Source organism: Mus caroli, chromosome 9, assembly GCF_900094665.2.
Source record: "Mus caroli chromosome 9, CAROLI_EIJ_v1.1, whole genome shotgun sequence".
Lineage (NCBI taxonomy): Eukaryota > Metazoa > Chordata > Mammalia > Rodentia > Muridae > Mus > Mus caroli.
This window is the reverse complement of record NC_034578.1, coordinates 28,543,800-28,569,050: the sequence shown is the minus strand read 5'-3', so window position 1 is coordinate 28,569,050 and position 25,251 is coordinate 28,543,800.

Below are 25,251 nucleotides of genomic sequence, written 5' to 3'. Positions count from 1 at the left end.
TAAGATATCATTGGCTCAATAAGTTGTCTTATTTCCTCAAAGAAGCTCCTCTTGGACCACAGGTGAATTGACAGGGGGACATCTCTAGCCTTCTTTCCCTATACGAGACTAATTCTTTCTTAATAGACTTACTCCATCCTTTCCAGAGACTTATCCACCCATTCTTAGATTCCATGTCTTATTCATGTAGGGCTCTATGTGATGCAGGCCTAGACAATCACTAGCTGGCATAGAGATGGTCTCATGTCCCAATCTCACCTTGTCTGCAAATGCTGGAATGAAGATTTATATTCTTTTCTATCCATCCTAGAGATAAGACCTAAAATTCCATGGCACAGAGCAATGAAGTATCAAAAGAGAACCCTTAGCCAGAGGACAGGGTAGCTTACTGCTACTGCCTAATGAGGCCAAGGATATCAACTTGTTACTAATGTAAGCAAGCAAAGGTTTCTTTTTTAAATTTAACTTAATGCAGTTTGGATTGCCTCCCACTGCACACACTGTATGAGGGCCTATGTCTTCTTGTGTTTGACAAACACCCCGGGGTAAGCAGTTGTTCAATTTATGTCTTGTGCTCTAGAATATATCATTGACTCTCCAGTTTCTAGGACAACGTAAACACACAGTGAAGTGTCAGTGAACACTTCTGAGTAAAAGTAAGATGACAGGATGGGCTACTCTGAGATTCCAATAGCGAACAAGTGTTTCCATTCCAAGGACCTGGCTAAATTATGAGTCTGTTTCTGCAACTTCATGTTGGGTGTGATGCTCTGCCATGGAAAGAGTTGACATTCCCAATGTTGCTCCACTGCCTCATCCCCAGAAGAGTAACACATCTGGGTCAGCCTTGGCTATGTGTGTTGCCATGTAGATCAGCCAACTTTCACCACATCCCCTCCATTATGCATTGACTTTCAAGCCCTCTGTGCACCAGTGGGACAGGAGGGAATTGCTCAGGGAATGCAAACTCTCTCACTTAAGGTATCTTGTTCCAAAATGTCACTGAAAATCATGGAGCAGTTTAATTTTTAATGTGTTGACCCAACTCAGTTGGTTCTAAGCTACGGCAGAGAAAAAAAAAAAAAAAAACAAAACAAAACAAAACAACAACAACCAAAAAACCAGGAGTACTCTTTAGATTCCCCTCTAAAAGCAATCCCCCCCTAAGGTTGGAAATTTCTAGAAATAAGTAAGACTTTAAATTAAGACTATTTAATGCCCCATATAGCTGATCAGCCTTGGTGGGGCCTCAGCTGTAGGCTTTTGGCTGCAAACTTCAGCAACTCTAAATACTATGGGACTTTGACCTGATACTAGAGCCTGTTTTTCTAAAGTTCTTTGGTTGGCTTTTAACTAATAGTGTGGACAGCAAAAGCAGATGCAACCTGCGGGCTTTAGAAGAAAACCATATGGAGTTTTGACCTTTGTGGGCCACTGTAGTTTATGGCAGTTTTGTTTCCAGGTGAGTAGCTTTTCCTCGCACTCACAAACCTCAGCACAATGACTGATAAAACAGGGATGTGAGGTTGACTTGGTAAACATGTGCGATCTGTGCTCACTCTGACAAGAATTTGATCAAAGGAAAAAGCTAGTACTGGTCTGTAGGCACTGTGGCTGTGAGGGAAGAGGGGAGCCCTGGTAGAGAAGGGGTGTGCAGAACAGTTATTCACTGGTCCAACAAAGTTTCTAAATGGAGAATATAAACATGATGTTAAACTGTGTGTGCCTCGGAGCGTACTGTTCAGTGCCTGCTTTTAGACTATAAGCCAGGAACAATCTTACATCAAATACACATTGTCCCATTGTTGCTACTGTTGTGGATGACTTTAACATCCAAGAGAAGGAAACATGGCTGAAATAACTTTGAATTAATGTTATCGATGGATGCTAGAGCCACCAAGTCACCTTAATTAAGTTGAAGTTTAGAAAAATAATTTCAGACTTTGGAGTCCTAAGCTGCCTTCATCCCCTACTCCTTTTACACACACAAAAAAAAAGAATAGCATTTTAGGAAACAAGGAAGAAGAAAAGAACAGCTCATATTAGAATGACAGAGATTAAAAAATACATTAAATTAATGTTAAACTGAATACTAGAAGAGAACTTTAAATATTTGTGTCACAAAATGCTTTCAGGCACTGAGGAAATGCTGGCAATGCGAAGAGCTAATCAGCTGGTATCCCAAAGCACGTGGGCATCTATGAAAACATACATATAAATAACGTTATACAGACTAAGCCGCTTTCACTTAGGAATATGTGAGTATATACATATATGTCATCATATACATATACACATACACATATACATTATATATATATTATATACATACATGTATTATACATATATATTGTATAAACATACATTATGTGCATGTACATCATATACACATAACATACATGTGTATATACATTATATACATTGTATATACATACGTTATATACACTGTATATGCATACATTATATACACATACACACATACATATGCACAGTTAATAACACATTTGAAAAAGAGTCCATGTATGTGAAGGAGAACAGAGAGAGAGAGATGAGAGTTTCAGGAGGGAAGAAAAGGAAGGGAAAATGTAGTAATTATATTATACTGTCAAAAATTTAAAAAGATGTTTGCTCTCTAGGAATGAAGTGTGTGTGTAAAATCCAAGAGGATCTTCAGAGAAGGGAAACATGATGTGCTTGGATAAAATAAACAGGATAGAGCAAGGAAGTACTTCTTAATTTTTATAAAGAGAAAATAAAGTCAAAAGTGGGGGTGGCATTTTCTGTCGCTTTCACAGGAAAGCACTGCTTCAGAGACCCACCCAAGGAGTCTTCAGTGTCCTTGGAGAGCTTGACTTGCCTTCTACCATGTCATTAGCATGGAGACATCAGGCTGAGTTGCATATTTTGATCCAACAAAACAGATAATCCCAGAGGCAACAGATTTGCTGTGTTGGAGATGATTGGCAATTTGTTATCTATTCTAATTGTTGTTCAATGCCTTGAACACTTCTGGTTCCTCAAGTGTGTCCCTGTGAGTTGCTTCACCATGGGATGTGGGCCTTCAGTAACGAAATGACACAGATTCAAGAAGTCATGTCTGCCTGTGAAAGGGAGCCATGCTGGGGGTTTGGAAGTTGTTCCTTCATAGTTCCAGAGGAGCTGAGTAGATCAGCCTTGCGAGTTACACCTGACCTCATGAGAACACACCTGATGGATTGCTTAAGGCCAGGAACGTGTTCTCTGGGTTCCCAGAAAGATTCCTAAATGGCACCCACACCTGCTATAACTTTGCCTGTTCTGACTTTTCTTTCAGAATTAGTTTTTCTTCTTTCATGTCTCTAGGGGCCAGCTTTGGTTCTGGGTGTGCTCTGTGTATGGGGAACTGACCTTGCTATCCAATCACTTGTTGATCTCTAAGGTGAAAGAGCAATGGAGAGCCTGATGGGTAATTTTTGCTTGTCCCTTTAACTACTTGTGACACAAATAAATAAGTGTATATTTACTGCAGAGATCGAATCCATGAGAACTAACTGGGTACAGTGAATAGCTGTGAACTTACTTGTATCCAGGCTAAAGTTCTAGAACCAAAGCCATGGGCCCCTCCTATAAGTTAAAAACAAGAGAGCAAGCAAACAAACAAACAAACAAATAAGTTTTTTGTTTGTTTTGGGGTTTTTTGTTTTGTTTTGTTTGTTTGTTTGTTTTTGGTTTTTCGAGACAGGGTTTCTCTGTGTAGCCCTGGCTGTCCTGGAACTCACTCTGTAGACCAGGCTGGTCTCGAACTCAGAAATCCACCTGCCTCTGCCTCCCAAGTGCTGGGATTAAAGGTGTGCGCCACCACACCCGGCTATAAGTTTTTATCTTTCAGCTCTTGCAATATATTTTTAAAAAAATAGATTAAAAATATGACATGTATTTGATGGAACACTATCCAACCATAAAATGCATGGAATTCTGTCATTTGCAGCAACACAGATGTAATTGGATCTTATGTTAAACATATGGGCCAGATATAAAATCAGATACATCATGTTCTTACTTATATGTGAAAGTTTAATATTTGACCTCCAAGAAAAGAATAGAATAATACTTACCTGAGTCTTCAATTGAGAGATAAAGTAACTTTACAAGTACAGGGTACAAATGGATATGAGAAATTATCTTTAGTATGTTACAACACCGTAAAAATAAGTGGCTGATAATAATTAATTATTTAAAACAGCTGGTAGAAAGAAGTTTTTAATGTTCACAATAGATTTCTGAGCTGATGGGCCATTTATCCTGACCTGGTTCTTCTTATACACTGTCCACATGCTCTGAACCATTTCATCATACTTCATAAATTAAATATTTCGCACATACATAAAGTAGATGTAGTCTTTTCAAATAAAGAAGTTTTTACATAATTACTTTAAAGATAATAATAAGTATTTACATAAATCAAATAGTTCACAAAACTTGGAGCATTTTTCTAGAAAATTAAGACTAGACTAAATATACTCATAAGTGAAGAAAGCGTCCTATTTGTCGAAACTGCCAGCTTGGAAGAATGTTCACATTAAAATTCAAGTTTACATAATATAAGTGAATATTTAAGTAGGTCAAACTAATTTAGTCATTTTGTTTGAAGATAGCCTATAAAATACCCCTAATCTTAATAATGCCAAGAATAATTCAAAGACATATCTTATTTCCACAAGATGTTGGCATTTCCTGAGTTTACTTTACTGACTCACTTTTTAAATTAGCTAACATTACTCCCATGGAATCATTAGCTGTAAAAATTATTAAATGTGTATTTGGTTAAATGTATGTACATTTTTAATATATTTATAATGTTTCAGGTTTTAAAACTGCCAGGATCCATACCCTGTGCATGCCTCTGTGTGTGTATGCGCGTGCGTGTGCGTGTGTGTGTGTGTGTGTGTGTGTGTGTGTGTGTGTGAACTTTTGCTTCATATTGTTACATGTCATGAAATAATAATACTTCCTGTTCAATCAGGTAAATGAACATGTTTGTTTACCATTTTCTAAGGATATAACAGGGTCTGTGCTGCCCAATTTTATCTCACCTTGACCCAAGCTGGAGTCATCTGAGAAGTGGGAACTTCAACTGAGAAAAACCCCCTTCCTACCAGATTGGCCTGTGGGCAAGCCTGGAGTGCATTTTCTTGATATAGGAGGGCCCAGATCACAGTGCATGGTGCCACCCCTGGACTGGTGGTCCTGGGTTCGATAAGAAACCAGGCCAAGGAAGCCATGAGGTGCAAGCCAATAGGAGCATAGCCCCCCACAGCCCAGGCATCAACTCCTTCCTCCAGGATCCTGCCCTTCTTAAATCCCTGCCCTGACTCTCCTCAGTGACGTTCTGGTACCTGGAAGTGTAAGAGGAAATAAACTTTGTTCTCCCCAAGTTGCTTTTGGCCATGGTTGTTTTATCACAGCAATAGAAACCCTAACTGAGATAGTGTTTCATTTAATTATAGCAGGTACTGCGGTATGTGTCCTGTCCTTACAATTCTATTAAGATGCCACGCGCTAATGTTTTCAGGCTTTCAGAGACTTATTCTCCTCTTATGCTTTTGAATTTGTTTTCTAACATCATACCCCAAATTTGACAGGGAACAAAAAGTTATACCAAAACTATCTAGGGAGATTTCCCAAAAAGCTCTATCCAATATTTTTCTTTCATGTTATTTTTTTTTAAATACTGGAAGTTAATAGGTGTGTTTGTTACGAGATGTGCTTAATTACTCAGTGGTATTTCTAGAGCTGCATGTGAGGAGCCCTGAGATAATTGGTAGCTGTATATGATATCAAATGATATCAAAATAAGTGCTCAAGCTGGACATGATGGTGCAGGCCTAAAATCCCAGCATCAGGGAAGCTTAGACAGAAGGACTGGGAGCTTGAAGCCAGCGTGGCATACACAAACCAAGAAATATACATTCAGAGACTGTTCCTTTAATAGAAAAGACACTCCTGGAGATTCCCAAGTATCTCCACTCTCAGCAGTACACTCTTGCCCTCGGCTGAATTCTAATCAGACCTCCAGAGAATTGTTGCATATTATCCCCAACAGAGAATTTTATCTTCTGTTTGATGTCACTGATAACTTAATAAATTGACCACACAGTCTATAGCTAATCCAATCTCATCTACACATTTTTTTCTCTTTCCTATGATACTTGCTACAAGGTTAGGATCCTTTCTTGTCCTTAACAAAGGACAGTGACAGAATTTTTATGAAAGAACCAAACCAGAGCTTTTAACTACTGATATGTCAAAAAGTGGATACTCATGAACACTGGCTTCAGAACATAGTACTCCCAAAACTTAGTTGTCCTACTGTGGGCCTGAGTGGGGAGTCCCAGAAATTGCCTTTGTTCCAAAGCAGACGATTTCATGAGCACAGACCTTATATCCAACAGCACAGGAAGAGATTACCTGGACAGAATGGACTAATGTAGGAGATTTTCCTGTGGCTATTTATTTCATATATAACTTAACTTTTAATATTCTTTTTTTTTTTTTTTTTTTTTTTTTGGTTTTTCGAGACAGGGTTTTTCTGTATAGCCCTGGCTGTCCTGGAACTCACTTTGTAGACCAGGCTGGCCTCGAACTCAGAAATCCGCCTGCCTCTGCCTCCCGAGTGCTGGGATTAAAGGCGTGCGCCACCACGCCCGGCTAACTTTTAATATTCAATATTTTGCTAGAAGTAAGAGGACCTTCGTTCTCTTCATGGGATACCTCAAATTTCCAATTTAGCAAATTATGCCTCTGCAAGCTAAAATTAAACACACAAATGGCAGGAGAGTCTCAATGACCATTCAGAAATGACTCTGGGCCTTTGGAGGTCACTTGGTCAGTTCTGATAAATGGACACACAGTCTGAGTATTTCCAAGTTCAAACCAACAAAGTGAGAAATTCTTTGAAATCCACGATTTGGGGGAGGCCCTGATATGACACCATAAATAGAAAACTTCACACTTTTAAATGTTGTTGAATGCACTAAGTCATTCTAAATATTGTGTAAAAATTATCTTGGGGTAAGTACATATGGTGTGTATATAGAATACAATTATTTTTTGTTTATATTTGGGGCCCATCCTTACGACATTTAATTATGCTTATGAAAATATTCTAAATCTGAAAAGCATGACGTACAAAATATTTTTAAGTATTTTAGATAACACATATCAAATCCATGGCTAAGTAAATATACTAATGATTATATCAAAATGTGAAAATAACTATAGATCATATGTCAGTGGGTAACCATGGTTGTGTTTCAATAAGACTTTATTTCCAAAAAGAAGTGATAACCCTGACTTGACCTAGTTATCCAGTTGTCAAAAATTGACTCAAAGCATCCTGAAGTTTCTCTATCAATTTCCCTAGGATCTGAATTATTCCAGAAACAACCCTATTTATAAGTCTAATTTATATTAGGCATTCACTTTTAAAAGTGAATGTTAAAGGGTCTTTCAATGGTTAAAACATTTCTTTCCCCTGTCTGATTGGATGTTTTATCTCCAGCAAATACCAGCCATCTTCCATCCAAGTTAGAATTAATTAGCAGAGAAACACTGGAGTCAGACAGGTGGGATCAAAATGTCAGTGCTATTACAGAGAGAATCGTCCCTGGCGAGTGCAGCTGCTTACAGCCAAGTGGGCTTGCTAATACTTCATCTTGAATTAGGCAGACCTGTTCATCCAGTCACACCCACATCTGGACACAGGCTTTGCCATGTGGAGCTATGTCTGCAAAAGACAGAGCGCCAAGAACAAGACTATGTGTGTTCTGCAGGACTGTCTCAGGAAAGGCGGAAGGAGGGGGCTGAATCATGGACAGTCAGGCTTATTTCCCAAGTTATCAATCAGAGGAAAAGCATTTCTCTTTCCTTTGGGAGGTTTGGGTTAGGAAACAGAGAGAGTGTTTCCGTATTCAAGATTTGTCCGTCATGAAATAGGAACCAGGAAAAATATGAAAGGCTTATTATCTTCAACATCCACACAATTTGGTCCTACAAACGTCTGATCAAAATTGTCAGTGGTCCTTCATCCCTTTACGCCCCATTCTGATGGGGATGCCTTATTGTCAGCATCTAACCTGCTCCTCCCTCTGCTCACTCCTTCTCCTGGCCAAGGAAGTCATTCAGTCAGATGACACTCAGATCGCTGCATCCTTGTCGCTCACTGCCCCTGCCGTTACATCCACCTGGAAGGTGCCCTTCAGTTTTCATGTTTAATCCATACCTACCATTTAGGGCTTGGTCCCATGATAAATCTGTAATCACTTTGTTTCTCAGGATCTTTAGTCTTAAACTCTCAAGACATTTAGGGTCTGACTCTCTCACCAGGCATTTAGAGTTTATGTTGCTAATTAATTTGTACAACTACTTTCTTTTTATACATTCTTATTTATTTTTATTTCATGTACATTAGTGTTTTGTCTGCGTGTGTGTCTGTGTGACGGTGTCTGATCCTCTGGAATGAGAATTACAGGCAGCTGTGAGCTGCTATGTGGGTGCTGGGAATTGATCCCTGGTCCTCTGAAAGAGCAGCCTGTGCTTTTAACAGATGCTTTTACCATTTCTCTAGCCTGCATAATTATAGCCTACCAAGAGATTTATATTTTTGTTAATTCTTTGAAGCTCAGAATTATTTACTGTTATTGTCCAAGCAACTAGAACAAGGATACGCTGTAACAGAAGCGCTCAAACCTTTGTTCTTGCATATCTTTTCAAAATAAGCTATTCATTACAAGTGTGCAACAAAGAATGTCTCAGAATCCTGCAGACTGTGCTGGTCAATGAAAATGAACAAGAGCAGGCTCCATTCATAATCTTTGTCCTGGAACCCCCATGAAATCAGCTTTTAGATGAGTTGTCCCTGTCCTTTTGAAATGCAGGTGTGCTGGCTTCCCCCATCACGTCTTCTCTGAGCAGCTCTGACTTCCAGGTTACTCACCTGCAGAGATAGAGCTGGAGTCCCCAGGGGCTTGCTGCCCATCCATGAACGTACAGAGTCCTTGGTTATAATGCCAAAGCAGTTTGTAACTTGTCAGACAGCACAGATCATGTCAAATTGTGTGACTCCACGCCAAGGCTAACATCAGCTGCTCAGCAACACTTTCGGTTTCCTCCTTACATCAGGAGTTCGGTGCAGATATGACACCACCCTGACACAAGAGCTTTGTGAACCTGAGAAGAGCTCTGCATGGTCACAGTATGAAGCTGAGTCTCCTTTCATTTCTGTAATAGCCAAGAGTGTTGAGTGCCCTGCAGTGCACAGGACAATGCTAGACAGTGAAAAGTCACCTTCCTCAGCAGGCGGTTAGGTATGTTTGCCTAGACATTCCTGTGGGCGGAAACTGAAATTATCTGAGCCCGATACTTAATTCCATTTACATAAAAAAACACCTAGGACTTGATTTTTGTATGTTGTGCAGTTTGGTGCAGTTGGAATTTTCTGTAAGTATGACTGCTGTGTAAGTCATGGGAAGGGTGTAATTTGTCCTGCATGGAAATTTCAAAATTGCATTAATCATTTTGAAAAATCATCCTGTCAATGGTGGTACCATTTCCATACCCACTGCGACACACCCACTGGCTCTGGACTTGCAACCTCAAGCATTTCTTCTGAGCAGCATGTTCAAGGACCTTCTTTGCTTCAGATGGGTTAAAGACACTCTTTCCCCCACACTCTGTAAACAGAGTGTCATCCCAGTCACACATCTCAACTTCATCTACAGTTTTCATTCATTTGCCCATGTCCCCACGTCTAAATCGTGAACAACTTCTGAACTAAGCTTATGCCTTTGCCAGTTATATCTTAAGAAGCTTGGGGGTCTCTTGGACAACCCTTACCAATTCTAATGAGGGCTTCTCATGCCCAGCATCTAGGGCTTTGTTAGATAGTCTATGGCTCTTGTGGGAAGCATTATGAGCCCAGCTGGAGAAATGTCATGTAAAATTTAAGATCACAAGGTTTTAACTCTACACAAACCACAGGCGACTAAGGAAGGTTGAGAGTGGGGGAAAATAGTCTTCCCCAGGGAAGAACACAACAATTAGCTATCCAATAACCAATGGCCAGCTCTGAAAACATACATTCAAGTAACCCATGGTTTTGTCAAGAAAACAAAAGGAAAAGCCGGAACTTCCATCTGAAAGAATGTTTTAAGCTAAGAGGTCAGGATTACCAGACTCTCATCAGGTGGTTATAATGTGCAACCACACCGGACTGAAACTCTGTAGTCAGACAGAAGGAAAACCAAGGAAGCCATTTTCCTGTTGACTCCATCATAGACAATAATATCCGAATTAGTATGCCTGTGCATAGTAGGTAATGGGTAAGTGCACGAATGGTATGAGTGAGTGAATTCATGAAAAAGGAATGAATTAGTGAAAGCATGGGTAAAAGTATACCTCGTGTAAAGGTTTAGGGTCTATGGAGAAAGCACCTGATTTCTGATGACAGTTCCGCCTCTCACTCACTAGATGGATGACTGACTGCATTATGTCATCATCTCAGTGAGCCCTAGGCTCTTCATTTGCAAAGAAAAGATAACAACAACACAGTCTACAGCTATGTGCTAGAAGAACTGTTGTGGTAACTGCCCTGGACATTTAGTGCCAGGCCGGGCAACTGAGAGACACTCAGTTAATATCAAATGCCAGTCACAAAGTTGAAAGGATCATGTCCTGAGCACTGTAAGATCTCCTGTACTGAATTCTCACTCCCCTTGTCATCCCAGAAGCAAGCTCCATCCTAATCCCAGCCCTGCTCTGTGGCCAGCCCTGTGCTCATGTGGTAGCGATTAAGTCAAAGCCCAAGCTGGGACCAGATATCGTTCAATCTTTCTTGGCTTGCCATCGATCCTCCTCGGTTCTGCCTGATGCTGTCATCTGGCTTCAGCTCATCTGGGGGAGGACTGGGAGAGGCCAGACAGCCGTGAATCTTGCTGTCTGCTCACACATGTTCACAGTCTAGAGGAGACTAGGAAGAGCCCCTGTGGGGGTGGAGAATGTATAGCTCAGTAGCAAGCAGAGTCTGATGGGCTTACACTGTCCCTCTGCAGAGAGAAAAGCCCAGGCTTATCCAGCAGAATCCCGTGAAGAGTCTAGGTAAAAGCACAAATGCAAAGAAGGGTGTTGGATCCTGGGACAGCACTGCATGTGTCCTGGAGAGCAAGTGAGAGCTCAGTTCTCAAGAAAGAAGTGACCTTGTAGGGTAAATGGGGGTTGGGGGTGGGGTGGGAAATGCCAACTAAATTAAATAGTATATTTTAAGAATGCCTATAAAGAAGACAGAGGGCTGATAGAGCTCGTCCTTCAATGGTAAGATGAGAATGGCACATGTGTCAGGAGGCCTCCCCACATTCCAAATGAATCGGTGTACTGCCTTTTGTTCTGCAGTTCCGCAGAACCAATTCCAATGCCCTCCACTTAGGAACAGCATATACTATGTGTCCCTAAAAATGCTGCTACAAAAGCTAGACTTGCCCTTTCCTTTAAACAGCCTTCCTCTGGTGTAAGAGATGAGGTGACTATTAAGGAAATCAATTAGTAGGGCAGACTCGGCCATTTGGCTTAAGTTCATCATCTGTGCAATGAAGATGAAGGTAGCAGAGTAGAACCCCTTATTGAGGCCATATTCAAAGACTGAAAGTGGATGCCAAATCCCACAGATAGTGCTGAGCCCTGCACGCAAGCCATGCTGTACGGCCAGAGTCTGATAACCGAGACAACAGCCTACACAGCATGGATACATTGGCCAAAGGGAACATTCATGATCCAGGGAAGGACATCAATCAGCAGGGGCGATGCTATTTAGCACTTCTTTAGCATTTAAATTTGTTTCTAGAATTTTCTACCTACGATTGTTGAATCATGGATAACTGTAACTGTGGAAAATAGAACCTTGAAAAGAAGGGACTCCTTTATGTCTAGCACAATTTCTCCTCCTCCCCCTCCTCCTTCTCCTCCCCCTCCTCCTCTTTCGGTAAAAATCAAGTGAGATATTATATGTAAAGTACTTAGCCCACTTCTAAACATAAGGGTATTTGAAGGATTGTTTTGATTCCAGTGATTCTATTCATCATGCACTTGATGTTAACTGAGAGCCCTCAACTCTGGTCTTTGCCTAACAAGAAACGAAAAGATCAGACAAAAGGGAAACTGGATAATAAAAAAGGACCCTGCTAGCATCTGAAGTCGTCTTGGTATGATTACCATTTCAGGTCTCTGATTGAAGTCCATAGTGGATATATAAGCAGAACTCTAAAGCCAGACCTCAGCCTGCTCATCTCCCCTACTTGCAGCTGTGTGATTTGGGGCAGGATCCTCCCAGAGAGTTTCTCATCTGTCACACATACCTTACACAGCTGGCATGCAGACAGACACCAATTCAGAAATCATACAGCGCATGCCCAAGAATGAGTATGGGCTTACTCTTCCCAGGAGCCAATCAGATGCAACCTCCAGCCATTCTGTGTAAGGCAGAAGCTCTTCCCAATCCTGCAGACAAGCTCACCTGCTCTCCCTGGCCTTGTCTGCGCTTTGCTCCATCATCCTCATGTGCCAGGACTTGCACAGGTGTCCTGAGGAGTGACACCCCAGAAGGATGGGTGGGTCAGGTGTGTTCTCATTGCTCTGTTCACACCTGCCATGCATCAGGCTCCCCAGAGACCTGTAAATGAATAAATAAACAACTGCATTCTTTAATTTGTGCTCCAAAGGAAACATGGTTCTAGGGAGACTCGAAGAGATTGATGCTCTAGTTATATACAGATGGAAGGTCAAAGACTGGACTCTGTTGATCTCTCCCTGATATAACATCAGCTAATAATTTTCCCTTTGAGCTGGTTTTTCTGCCTCTAAAATGGAAAGAATACCCTCTACCAAGTTTCCCTGAAATTGCTATTTGACGGACAGGTTTTAAATATGGAAACATATTTGCTTCCAGCATTATAAATCACCGTATAAAAAATGAAATGTTGGCATCACTTTTTAAATAACAGCGTTTTATTACCTGCATGACACCCTGATTGGAAAAAATGTCTCCTGGGTGTGGAGGAAAGCAGAACAGTCTTTTGAGATGCACAGCTAAGTGTCAAACTTGCTGTTTTGTCCCGCCCCTGCCCAGCAGGCCCTCACTAGATTGGCACAGCTCTCAAAGCTACCCAGGATACTGAGTGTGGCTCTAACTTGCCAGTCCACCCTCTCAAGCAGGCTGTCCTGGCATAACCAGCCTGGACCCAGCCCAGACTGAATAATGAGATACAGAGCCTGTCGCCCGGGTGAAGCAGCATTTGCGTCAGGAGTTGTCACTTTCTGGCGGTTGCCTGGTGACCCTCATGGAAAATGAGATGTGGCAGGCCACACCACAGAAACCACTCCCTCAGCTGGCCAGCTCTTTGGAAAGCCAAGTGCCATGAGAGAGAGGGATGCCCTAAAAGAGCTGTTCCTGAGGCACCCTTTGGTGTGGATGTGGGGGCAGAGAGATGGGAAGAGAGGTTTGGGAAACATGAGCTGATCATGAAGACAGAGTAGGTCCAGACCCATAGTTAATTCTTTTCCCCCAGCTCCTCGGTGTTAGAAAACACATGCACACATTCCACCATCGGATGGCAACCCACAGCTCCAAAAACACAGAAAGATGTGTTCAAAGTTGTTCAACTTGCTGTCCCCGGCTGCTTCCAGCGATGGCAGTTGTCACAGAGGGGGAAGGCTAGGCACACAGGGGTCAAACCACTTGCCCAATGAAAGGAGACATGCCTGAGACAAGAAGATATTTTTTTTTCTGGCAAAGTGACTGTAGATAAGAATACAGAAGGGGAGTCAGATGGCCGTTGATTGGGAAAATAGTGAGCCTTGTCAATGGGAAAACAAGGCACACCATGCACTTCAAAGAAACAGAGCATTAGGCACGAGCTAAAATGTTAGATGATCAGAAGTGTACAGAGGCCACGTGGGTTAGACAAGCTGTTCCGCCTCTCCTTCCCGCCTTAATTAAACTGATGAGTATTATAACAGTGTCTGCAGGTGTCGATGCACTTGCTCTGGAGACAAAGACATTCATGCTCAGAGAGACTGAACAACTTGTCTGAGACTGCACAGCTACCCAAAGCCAAGACAAAATGCTAGTCCTGTGATTTCAAGTCTACCGGCTCTTCTACTCACATTCTTGCAGGAAGACTTGTCCACCACCACCCATACCGTCTTTCTTTATTCTCCTCTGTCCCTATACCACACACAGGATAGGCTTCCTACAACTTGACTGAGCCAAGAGTTAATTTCACTGATTTAAGTGTTTATTTATTCATCCAGTGCCCACTTTTGGAGAACTCGCAGAATCCCCATCACACTAGATTCTGAAGAAAAGGAACAGGGAGACAAATTCCAATCCTTGAGAAGGTAAAAGTATTTAATGCTTCAAAAGTGATCCATGGACTTATGGAACTGCTCAGCAAGTACGATGCCCAAAATGTCTAGCCTTTTGAGAGAGTCTCCATTATGGCTCCTGCCATACTTAAAAGAAACACGGCCTTCTTTCCATTCCTTTCTGCTCCGTTTACATGCATGAGTCGTATGCCAGTAATGGCTTCAATCCCATCCATCAATGGTTAGTGTTTATCCAATTCAATTATGAAGTTATGAAAATTAATGAGATAACTATGTTAATTTGTAAGAAAACCTTGGATATAAATATTTAAGTGGGGTTGTAACTAGCACTTACATAATGGCCCAGGATCACCATGAAGGTGCAGATCACAGCTAAGGTGGATCTCATTCAGGGGAGGAGTAGGGAGCCCTTCCCAGAGCCGAGCCCTCTCTATCTGCCTCCAGGCCTCAGGTTTGGAGCAGTGCGTGGATTTCTGGGTGCTTCATTTCACTTGTACTTGGCTGAGGCAGCTTCCTGTTTCTAAGAAAAGACCGGTTGGATGTCTCAGGAGGTCCTTTGGACAGCAGATCCTGCTGGCCTCAGACCTGTCAAGAGAAGCCCGGGTGGGGGAAGGGCAGCTAGCCATCTGGGGAGGATTTGTCCTCATTAACCCTCTCCAACCCAAAGAGTTCCTGGGGTTCACACTGCTAAGCGATTACAAATATCTGTGAGATTGGATGAAAAATGAAGTTTACATCTGGACCAAGTAGGCATGAGCTGTTTGGAGAACATCTGGATTTGCTAAGCCTAAATAAAAATCGGAAAGGCCAAGGACCACTGAAAGGGACCCCCATTGTACAGCCCCCTGTATACTGCACAGAGACTCAGCCAGGGCTCCATGCACAGCTCTCCCCAGCTCTGCCTTTCTGTTTCCAGCCCTGATTCTCACAAATCGCTTTTCCAGTGGTATCATGGGCTGTTGCCATGGAGACAGCTGTTGTGGCAAACAGAAATGCCCCATCTTTGCCCCATGGCTTGCAAACTGTGGCAGAAATTGGACAGAAGCCATGGCATGGCCACAGCCCTCAATAAAACACTCTAGGGACACACTCTATGGGAATGGAAAACCCCACAGAAGAACTGAGTTGGTGCTGCCTCCCGAAGAAGCCAGGCCCAGCCAGTCCTTCAAGCCAAGGGCAAGGAATGGTTCTCCCCACCCCTGCATTTTGGAAACCAGCCTCCAGCAGTGGTGGAGTGCTCTGTAGCCCCACTCACTGGTAAGCCACAATTACCAGCATTCCTTGCAGTGGCTTACAAAGGCTGTGGGTGGAAAGAACACTGAAGTTCTATGAGCTGAGCACCAGCTCCGGAATCTCAGCCACCTGGGGTCAAACCCTGGCTCCACAGCGCATGGTATGCTGGCTTGGTAGGAAAGTTATGCAGACTCCCTAAAACGCCAGTGAAGTCACTGAGAACTCCTCCTTAGATTGCTCGTTTCATCCTCTGAGTTGCTGTAGGTAGGATTTCATTTGTACTCCTCCCTAGCTCAATACTTCTTTACCAGTGGCCAAAGGGCCATTTTAAAACTAGAATTCTATCATTGCTTCTTGGTTGAAACCATCCGGTGACTTTCCACTGGGAATAAGATTTACCCACACCATCTGGTGGCCCTAGCACTCATGGTCCATTCACAATCCCCCCACCCCACCCCACCCCACCAAGGCCCTGTGACCTTAGCTTTGACTCCACTTTGTCATCCCTACAGAGATGTCCTTCTTCTATGTCACAAAAGTCACCTTCTCAGAAGAGAGCCAACCATCTGAAATTTCTGCCTTCAGCTCCCAATGCTCAATTCTGTCGTCTACAAGGCTTTCTCTGTGGTATTCATTAATTTCTGAGGTTATCTTTATTATTTTCATATTTTTTTCTCTCCAGGTAGAAGCAGCTTCATGTTTATTTATAGAGTTTCTCCAGCAGTCCCTGATAAATAATAGGTACTATGTGACTGCATTTATAATGATATGTCTGTATGTTTTCTTAAGGTATTTAATTTAGTGTCTGTTTGATAAGCATTCGTTGTTATATTATTAAGTAATGATGCACTGCATTATAATATATAATATAATATAATATAATATAATATAACATAATAATGCTCATCTCTTATATTAATATTAGAGTAGTCCAATGCAGTTCACTGAGCGTCTTACCTGAGTCTTATAGCTGGTATATAAAATGACAAGCACTGATTTGGAGGTTGTTATAGTTGTTGTTATTGTTGTTGGTGGTGGTGTAGGTATGTGTGTGCACACACACACATTGAAGGGGATTTACGTAGGGCCAGAGGGCCATGTTGTGAGTCTTCCTCAATCCTTCTCCACCCATTTCTTTTTTGATACAGAGTCTCAAATTGAACCCGAAGTGCAGCATCTGCCTAGGATGACCAGCCAGCCAGATCCATCAGCCTGCTTGCCTTGGCCTCCCCAATGCTGGAATTCCAGCGTCCAGATTTGGCATTCATAACTTTGATTTGCAGATGATGGCATTGGCAACTCAAAGTATAAACCAGGCCTTTGAACAAGACCAAGGCTCTGCATGACTCTACTTTAGGGTACACGGATTTCCTAAGCAGCAGACAAACACCCCTGTGGACTTTAGGAGTCCCTTGGAGAGTGTGGTGAGCAAGGTTCTACCCAAGCTTTGTGGTCCACAGTGGAAGGAAAGCCACCAGGTCCCTGAAGGTCTGCATCGCCCCGAACTTTGTGCAGCACTGTCTCAGATTGCTGTCATCTTGACTGAGGAGTCTTCGATGGGAGGCACAGATTCCCTCCACTAAGCTGCTCCCCTCATGCCTACAAGCCTCCCATTCCCTAGCCAGCATTTTGTTGGCAGTTATAGAGAAGATATGTGAATCACACCTTCTCCTAATATTCAGAGCTTGCTGTGGTGAGAAGGTTTGGAACACACCAACAGGCTTATTTTCCTCTTTTTCTTCTTAAGAGTCAACAAGGAACTTTCCTGCAAGTGTGGAGTGTGGCACATGGCACAGATGGGCCAATTCTATAGTCCTGAAGCAGACTGAGGGAAGCGATCATTCCCTGTCCTAAGTCCACACTTGGAATGCAATGAAGAATATCAGACCCCTGCACATGGGTAGCTCCCTAGGAGGTATTTTTCAGGATATGGAGACAGGATCTGGACCCATCTAGCTGAGCAGTGTGGTTCTAGAATATCATTTTCAATTGCCCTGGAGAATTGACCACCATCCTCAGACATACGTACCTTGGTTTCTCCATCATATGTGTTGATGTGAGTGGGCCAGTGGAAGAGATTAAATCACCCATACTCTCCACTCTCTGCCTTGGATGTACTCAGAGGTCATATTCTGAGAGTCTTGGGAATATTCATACTCTTTTACACATTTCTGTTGGGCAACAGTATCCAGATCCACCCTTTCCCTTTCCCACCCACATCCAGCCACAGATGTGGGATTCACGGAATTTTGCCAGTAGCTATTCTTGGGATGATGGAAGAAAGTTACAAAGCACCCAGCTACTGGAGAACTGCCCACTAGGGACTCTAAGCTCCAACTGTGTTTCCTAGTTCCAGTAGCTATGAAGTACCAAATGTTATGCCAAGAAGGCTGTGAGCTATGTTAACTTACATCTTAAAGATTTCTCTAAAGAAACAGGAAGCACATGGGATGAGAACAACCTACAGTCAGTCTAGATATCAGTAAACTCAGCCACTTATTAGTGATGCGGATTAGAGCAAGTTGTTTAGCAGGCTCCCTTGCCTACATGCAAAGTGGGAGGTGATAAAGCAGCCCACCCCTCTTCAAAGAATCTCTTAAGGAATAAATGACTCCATTTATGACAGTGCCTAGCACACAGCAAGATCTCCACATAGGTTAGATGTTATAGTTGCTGATATTGTCACTGTTATCACTGAGTTGATTGTATAACACAGTTGAATTCAATTGCGTGTGCATCTCTGTCAAGTCTGTGGTCCATATCATCCTCAAATTCAGGTTGCTATAGATCTCTGAGTGCCTGGTATGACTCATCCTAAAGAAAACCACTGTTAGGTATAATAAGTTGTCCCCATAACAAGGTTTTATTTTATAAAAAGCTTTGGAGACAATTTCTAGACACAGTCATAATTTGAATCAATTCCTTTTTCATGGAAATCCTCACTTTCATCATTAGCTGTACATTGCATTCATCGTGGACACACAGCTATCTAGATCTCCTTAGACTCTAATTTCAGGCACTGTCCTCTACATCTGATTCAGCCAATGAATGCCCAATGCATTCCAATAGTAGTTGCACAAACAAAATTATTCTTTAGGTTACAGGGAAGTTTGAGTGGGCTGGAGAGACAGTTTAGCTGGTGAAAGCACTTACCACCAACCTGATGATTTAAGCTGGATGCCCAGAATCTACACGGTGAGAAAAGACTCCCATAAATTATCCTCTAACTTCTACCCATGCCCCCTGGCATCACACACACACACACACACACACACACACACACACACATTTTTTTTCCACTGTTTTTTTTATTACATATTTTCCTCAATTACATTTCCAATGCTATCCCAAAAGTCCCCCATACCGCCCCCCACTTCCCTACCCTCCCATTCCCATTCTTTTGGCCCTGGCATTCCCCTATATTGGGGCATATAAAGTTTGCAAGTCCAATGGGCCTCTCTTTCCAGTGATGGCCGACTAGGCCATCTTTCGATACATATGCAGCTAGAGACAAGAGCTCTGGGGTACTGGTTAGTTCATCATGTTGTTCCAAGTATAGGGTTGCAGATCCCTTTAGCTCCTTGGGTACTTTCTCTAGCTTCTCCATTGGGAGCCCTGTGATCCATCCAATAGCTGACTGTGAGCATCCACTCCTGTGTTTGCTAGGCCCCTGCATAGTCTCACAAGAGACAGCTATCTTTGGGTCCTTTCAGCAAAATCTTGCTAGTGTATGCAATGGACACACACACATTTTTAATGGAAGTTTTAGAATAAATATAAAAAGGAAGAGGTCCTGCCTCAGACTCCAGAGCACACATAGAGAAGGCACTTGTACAGTGGGAAGCTGGAGTCCTCGCTTCTCAGGACCGGTCTCCACTTCCAATAATCTGCTAGTCTTATAAAACTTCACCATGTTCTGGAAACTACATTTCCCAGGATGTTGGACACGACACAGAAATCCTTTCCATATCGTATGAGTCTTAAATTGGCTCTGTAAAATTGGGCCCATTCATCAATGAAAATATCCCTAAACTGAAAATCAGTTCTTTTCTCATACTAGGATTTAAATGGGCCAAGAAACACATGAGACCAGAGATAATACTCAAAGCCAAGCCCTGCACCTCAAGGCCCACCCCGGAAGATCCCAAACCTTCCAAAAGAACGAGCACAACCTTAAGTTCCCGTAAAAGAAACTCTCCCCAAAATGATCAAGTTTGTAACAGAGAGTGGTTATTTCCCCTAACGACTACCATGATAAACGCCACCTAGTTCTAGCAAGGGTTGACTGAGTTATAAAGTCTGCTGAACCAAGAGCTGTGTGCTAAGTGAGCTGTGAAAAGCTTGGCACCTGTGAGCTCAGACATTTCTCCCATCTTAACAGACTCATCTGTAATTTCCTCAGCTGATGGAACCATACCTCTGACTCTGGCGGTCTCTGGATGCAGGTCACCAAAGTGACATGGTTAAATAGAAAGCAGCTGAAACACAAAAGGAGACATCGCTACTGAGGAATTCAGTTTTACCCCCAACCCCACCAAAGCCATCTAGAAGATGGCATTTCCTAACACTTCATTTTTATGCTCTCATGGCCTCCCTTGCCTAGCACAGCTCCAGTGTGACCACACTGCCAAGTCATGTGGGTGTCTGCTTCCAGATCCTATTTACTCTTATGTGAGGTCTGTGGGTGGCAAGGGCAGAGTAGGAGTTTTGGGCCTGATCTGGGCTCTGCAGACTTTCTCATGGAGGGACAGCAGCCTTGTGTTTAGTGGAATGAGGCAGAGTATGAGATCTGCCAGGCTCAGCCACTTGTCTCCCTGACTCTATCAGGAGCCAGGAGGAAGGCTCTGAGCCAGCACTGTAGCACAGACAGTCACATTCGCATAGGTACTCACAGGCTCACTTATGTGTGTTCTCATACTCCCTGCTCCCTGACTCCCCACGCATTACACAGAGATATCCCAAGCCAGGATTTCTTTTTTAGCCCTCACTAGCCTCTGCTAGACTTGGCTTTTCCAGTGAAAAATGAGCCCTAAAGCCCTAGAGCCTTCTCGGTGATTTACTGAGAACTTTGCTTCCACATGTTTTCCCTGCTGCAGCCAACCCCAAGAGTCAGAGGGAGGAAGAAGAAGAAAATCATAAATGGATAGTCAGATGGGAAACAGATGTCCTGAGTCATCCCTGGAAGGGAACTCTGTCCCTGAGATTAGAAGTCCGGGGCCCCAAGGAGCAGTTTCTGGCTCTACCTGCATTTCACCACCCCTACCTCTCACTCCACCTGTGTCATCCTTGGCACCTGGCCACATAGGTATCAACCTGCCTGACTCTTTTGTTTTTGAATTTACCAAAATAAGTGAATGAATTTTATGTCATGCAGGCACATGCTAGATATAGCTATTTCAATCAAGTTGCTCAGACTGTGGAGGTAACAAAAATGTAGTGGCAAGAGGACATGTCTGTTCAAGGACTGAAGTCTGGTACCCATTGCTTTGACTTAATGCAGCCCATAATGTCAGGAGCACTTGATGGAATGATGACTTGTAGAGGGCACCTCTGACGTAAAAGACCTGTTCCCTAATTGGTTCTTGATCTGTCAGTAAGAAAGCCATGGGCCAATTGCTGGGCAGAAGGTAAAAGCTGGATTTCCTTGGTCCCTGGAGCACAGAGATACAAGGAGGAGAAAGGAGTTTGCCATGCTTTGGAGAGAGGAGAACTGGGCAACCATGTTAGGTCTTGGGAGGAGCTGGGGCCTGTGGCCACTTCTACAGGCAGATGGTCAGGGATGTTTGGTAGGGGCTAGATGTGACTACCCACTGATATTCGGGGAAGGTGGGAGAGACAGAACTAAGAGTATAAATAAGGGCATGTTTTCTAGGCGGGAGATAGTACACAGAAATTGTGTCCTAAGGCAAATTAAAAAGGAACAACTATGTACTTTTTGTCCAAGGATTGAAGGGAAGCTGAATAGGAGCTGGTAGTATGGTCACCTCCTAGAGTAAAGGCAGATAGACTGACTGTGAAACTACACCTACACCTCTTTCCATAACTAGGAACACAAAAAGAAAGGAAGAGATCACGGATGCATTACGCCTTTGAGGTCACACCTGTAATGGCCTGATGGCCTCCTGTTACCCCCAGCTCCTGAAGATTACACCACCACCCCTGTATACTTGGGGGTCAAATATTTAGTGCTTGAGCCTTTGGGACACTCCAGGTTTGAACTATACCAATGTGTCTTCTAGAAAGCACTAAAGGCCAGACTTGGTGACTCACCATGTGATACCAGTACTCAAGAAGCCAAGAGGAGACTCACTGAAAGTTTAAGGCCAGCCTAAGATACAATAGGGAGTAGAACCCCATCTCAAAACATTTTTAAAAATAATTAAACATATTTTTGGCACTTAGTATATATTTAGCAAAGTACAAGATTCTCTCAGTACTCAAACAAACTAGTTTGTCTTTCGTTTGTTTTTAATCGAAATGTATAACTGCTTGTGGCTAACAAGTAATCACAAATGTGATGTCTTAGGTGCTAAGACAAGCACTTCATTTTTTCCAAACACTCAAAGTAAAATGTGGGAGCCCCCATGAGCCTTCCAAACTCCCTTATCCCAGGTCTCCACACCAACAACTACATCCTCCAAGTTCTTCTGCTTTTGGATCTAATGGGTTTCTCTACTTGTCCCTCATCCATAGATTATAGACATAGACTATTCACAGCCCACACCAGGCCTTTAACCTTTTCCCACACCCCCAAATCTGGCTTCTTATTGATGGGCACATCGTTTGTTTGGCACTCAATTCTTTTTAAAGTTTCAGCTCATCAACACTGTGGAAAATTAAAATTTCTTAACATCACAGAACTGTCTGTGTACTGATTCTTATTTCCCTATCCAGTCACAGCTGTAGGCTTTCTCAGTCCAGAGGAGACTTTCTTCTAAGAAAACCTCATACTATATGTGCAGTGGTCATATTCTTCATGTTAGAAGTTTCTCTGTGCTGCCCTTAGCATTTCCTGGTCATGCACTCTACCCAATGAGCTATGCCTGCTGAGCCTCTACTAAGGGATCTCCCATCACCTCTTGTGTGAGTTACAGACTCTTCTCATTCTACTGTTTTCAGTCGTTTGTATCCTCCACCTATCATCATAGGTAACAGGCAAAGGTTTTCAGGCACTAGACCTTAGAGCCCGCCCCCTAAACTGGCCTCTTAAAAGAAGACCAAAATTTAAAGAAGATGGAAAAACCAAAATATTAACCTTAGCCTAATAAGAACGTATTTATGCTGATGGGGAAACAGACAAGAGAACTTCCTCGTGATGACACAGAATTAAGCTAACATACCTCTCAGGAAGACTTGGATAGACTGCGTTATATTCCTCCCTGGGAGTTCTACGCCAGTATGCAAGCAAGCACATGGGCTAAAGAAAGGATTAATGAATCCATTCAGCAGGACTCATCTCCTGATGCAAAACTCCCTGATTGTCCTCCTTACAGTGTAGCCAAAGATGGGTAGAGAGAGGCTACGTGTGGTCTACTGATGGTTCCCTTCTTCCTTAAACACCAAGAGGAAGAAAAATCTCATCTTTCTCCTTTGAACACATCTGTATTATCTATCACTTTTGGTATTGCCACATGGCCTTTTCCTTGATACTCATAACAATAAGGGCAACTTAAGTGCAAAAGGGATGCTTCTATCACCTAACCCAAATATAATCAAATAAGTTAAAGGCAACACAAGGAAGGCCTTCAGGCTCTTTGCTCAGTGAGGGAGAGTGAAGAACCAAAGTCTGTTTGCTTGACAAGGAGCTGATAGATGAGAACTGGAAGACAAGGGATGACCCAGTGAAGGAGATGCACAGGGAAAGGTGTGCTTGGGCAGAGTGTTGGCAAAGGAGCAGACTCTTACTCCACAGAGGTAAGTAGGCTTTGTCTACACCATGCTCACACACACACAAAGGAGACTCTAAAGTCTAAGCCAATCGTGGCAGCAGTTTCAGAAACGTGGTGGCATAACAAGTCCCTGGATAAAGGGAATTCTTCATGAAAAAAGTTCACACTATGAGGCAGAATGAGCCTCATGTTTTTGTTTTTTGTCGTTTTGTTTTGTTTTGTTTTTAACTTAGAACAGTTCATTAAAAACATCAGAAAGCCAATCAGCCAAAAAGAGTGACTTTCCTTGAATTTAATTATTTCCCTTGAGTTTACTTTGTTAGCACAGTAGAGATGACCTTTCAAGCTACCAGGAAGCCTCTTGAGGCCTGTGCACTGACTCATCATGGCCCCAAAGTTGTGCCCACTAAGAGCATTCAGACTCATATCAGGAGAGACACTTGGAGTTGCTGTCACTAAGGCAACAGGGAGCTGGAAGCCGTAAAGCCTGGACATCCTGGGGAATGATAAAGAACCTGAGTCTGGGAGGGCAGCGCAAATTTCCACTCACAGGCAAGTCAAGAAGGTGGGACACTTCCTTTCTCGTGTGTTATATTCATTTTCAGCAGTTTTCACGATAAAGTGAAATTTACAACACCAAATGATACCTTATTTACCTAGAGAAAAAAAATCTGTTAAAATCTAAAGTTCACCCAAAAAGTACTAAATATAACCAAATACTGAGGCCCTATAACATTTGCATTTCTTTCTATGATGGCTCAGTTCAATAGGTTGTATCAGTACCACATACAGAATTTTTCTCCTACAGCCTCTCTTTGGAGGAACACACTGTTCATTCAGAGGAGCCCACAGGTAGTCATAGCTCCTATTTCTGCTTTGAACATTCCTAAGTGTTCCAGGAAAGGAATCTGTCCCACTAAAACTATTTGCAATTGGAGATAAAATGTTAGTGGAGTAAATATGAAATCTAAACTTGAGTGGAGTCCCCATTTGTTGTCTTCATTTGGAAGAAATAATGGAAATGGACAGAGAACAAAGTGGGGAAAGGGATGCTGTGTGCAATGACGAAAACCTACAGGAGAGACTAGATAGAGCAAGGGACGGAAAGGAGTATCCAAGTTGGTGGCTCAGCATCTGGGCCACAATTATTGTAAGACTTCTGCTTCAGGGCCTGGAGAACTCATAGACCATAGAGCAAAACTTACTACTGCTGCATTTTCCCAAACCAATGCCGTTTCTAGCTGTATTCTGAAGACTTGCAACCACAGAAACTTTAGATCTCAATGAAGTTTCCCTTTGCAGTACATGGAGACGATTAGAGATCCATAACTGTTCGAAATGACAAAGTGATGATAGGGTGCCTAACACCAGTTGTCACATCCACAATCCAACGCCTACATCAACGTTCAGAGATCCTGATGTAAGTAGGAGTGGGTGGAAAGATAATAAGAGCCAGAGGACCTGTATATGTGCTTCAAGGTATACTTGTAGACATGACAGAGAAGTTACACCCATAAAGTTTCCACAATCTGGTTGCCTATAAAGATCTACATAATAACACCACCAGCTAATATATAAACATGGATGGTAATAGAAATTTACAAGGTCCCACAGCTAGATAAAGAGCTTCAGACTAGTAATGGCTACTGAGAGAAGTTGTTTTCTCTGATTATGACCCCCTTACTAGGTTATCCATTCCCAGGGGCTCCCCCCTAAA